Below are 2,465 nucleotides of genomic sequence, written 5' to 3'. Positions count from 1 at the left end.
CCGCCCAGCCTTCCTACGCTCACACGACACAGTGCACCAACAAAGGAGCTCTATGTATGTAAACACACATACTGTAGTATTCCCATCAAAATATTTTGCTGACTGCACTGAATTTATACAACTCTAAATATACCATTTTAAAACTATTTTACAGTGAAGCACATAAAAAGCATGCATCATTAAAAACATTAAATTGCTTTTCATTAAAACAAAACAATTTGTGATCGAAACAAAAAACAGGACTGGAAACTGCTATCACTTTCACATATTTTACAAGCACTAAAGAATCTATGTTCTGTCTATGTTCATGCTGTTTAAATATGCTGCTGTTTATATACACCAGTGATAATTGTACACGCTAATAAAATGAACTATATTATCCTATTTTTAAAGTAATTATAAGATAACAAACTGCTGACTTTTCTTTCTTATTTGTATGAATTTAGATCTGATGTATATGGTCAAACAATTAGGATTGGGACTTTGAGTGTCTCTGCTTTACATTATTTAACTTTAATAATTAATTTAAAGTTTAATAATTAAAGGGAACAAGTCAGGGATGCATGGTTCCTTGCTTTTCACATTGAAATTGGCATTAGGCACTCTGCCTGTGACACGAGCTTCAACATGGACCAATTAAGTATTTAAATTAAGATCTCTTAAATTAAGATCTATTGCAGACAATAATATTTTTAAGCTCTTTACAGAAGTGCTTGTACGAGATTTTGCTGCTGCGATATGCACAATTTGGTCCAGCTCCATCATTGATACAGCAGACTTTATTTATGTAATTTACTGTAATAAACCTACACCACAGACAAGATGATGAAATACAGTTGTGTCAATACTCATATCATTTAATTTTAAAGTGTTTATTTGGAAACAATGTAGTTTAACCCACTGTATTTAACACTTATAAGCAGTTTATAAATGGTTTATAACACACAGTAATGTGGTTGTAAGCAGATATATACAAAGTTATGTCAAAGCATTGCTTCGGTTGGTTTTCTCTTGCTCTACGTGATATTGAATTATATAGTTTATTCATGACCTGTAATAAAAATCTAATTGGGAAAGTAATTAAATTTGTGTGTGTGAGTGACCATTCACATTTTTCTGTGAAGTATCAGTCAGAGGACAGATTGTACTTTAGTTAGCTTTTATCAAAGCTTAGGGAGGAGCAGCATTTCCAAAGCATTTCCTGGAATCAGTGTGTGTATATGTGTGTCTGTGTGTGTGTGTGTGTGTGTGTGTGTGTGTGTGTGTGTTTGTGTGTGTGTGTGTGATATTTTGCTGTGTAGTACAGTCCTAGCTGTGATTAGCCTCAGTGAGTCAGTAGTGTCCTGCTGTCAGCTCTCGTGGGTCCTGTGCTGGCTGCTCAGATGGTTATCAAAGAGCATTCACACACACACACACACACACACACACACACACACACACACACACACACACACACACACACACACACATGCACGCACGCACATACAGAGATTACCTGTATGTGAAACAGAAGATTGAAGGAGCTTTTGCTGTTTAGAGAAAAAAACTCTCACCCCCACAGGGTGAGTGCAGTGTTCAAAATACTCAAAAGACCAGTGAATGTCCACACCAAAAAATTTAGTTCAAATTGTTTAGTGAATCTTTTCAGCAAGCAATGAACAATTACAGAATTCTGGATCAGATGTGCCTTTTCCTAACCAATAACAAGTGTTGGTCAGTCCACAGTCTGACAACCTAACTTTCCCTGATCCAGTGTATTTATACAAGTACAAACAAAGAAATGTGCACAGTCGTTTTGTCGTCTTCTGATTGGCTCTGCTGACTTCCTCCTTCCCATCTGACTCCGACCTTAAATGTCACCTAAAGCTCAGCACGCTCAAAGGAAGACAGTTAATGCATACATATAAATTACCACTAATCTACCTCTGTTACCTCCGGCTACCCCCTACACATGGCCATAGGGTGATCTTTATCAGTGGTTGTAAATAGTTTCCCGGAGGCAGATGTTTAAACGACCACTCACCCTTAGCACCTAAATATCCACTAGTATAAATCATTAAACAGTTTTAACTTTAATAGTCTGAAATACTACAACAAGATTAAGGGAATAATACACCCCAAAAGTGAAATGCTTGTCATCATTTTGCTCACACTGCTGGAAAAGTAACACAGAGTAGATTAGGTGGTGCAGCTTAATGTCAGCCCTTAAAAAACAAACAACAACAAGAAAAAAACCCACTGAGGATCGTTGGAAGCTGGTTGTTCAGTGGTTTGGTTCAAAACCTGAAATGAAAATAGGCAATCCAGTTTGATCATCAGTTGCTGAGAAACAGAACTGGCAATATTCCCCTACAGGGCTAATGAAGAGGACCTCAAATGTTTTGCAGCCATGTGACTGCACTTCCTGAATTCACTGTTTACTGCTTCTCATGAGTTACTTTGTTTGTGAGTTTTTTTTTTTTTTT

The 2,465-nt window shown here is 36.8% G+C and overlaps 1 protein-coding gene across 1 annotated transcript in view; it reads left to right on the top strand.

Moving 5' to 3' along the window:
• c25h12orf75 (chromosome 25 C12orf75 homolog) overlaps positions 1 to 2,465 on the top strand; it is a 13,257-nt gene that overhangs the window by 5,507 nt on the left and 5,285 nt on the right. The gene's annotated exons all lie outside the window — the stretch shown is intronic.

The sequence above is a fragment of the Seriola lalandi genome, unplaced genomic scaffold, assembly GCF_002814215.2.
Source record: "Seriola lalandi dorsalis isolate HSWRI2012SDOR001 ecotype SW California unplaced genomic scaffold, Sedor1 jcf7180002052274, whole genome shotgun sequence".
In the NCBI taxonomy this organism is placed as follows: Eukaryota; Metazoa; Chordata; class Actinopteri; order Carangiformes; family Carangidae; genus Seriola; species Seriola lalandi.
The sequence above is the reverse complement of the archived record's forward strand: the minus strand, read 5'-3'. Positions and strand labels throughout refer to the sequence as shown.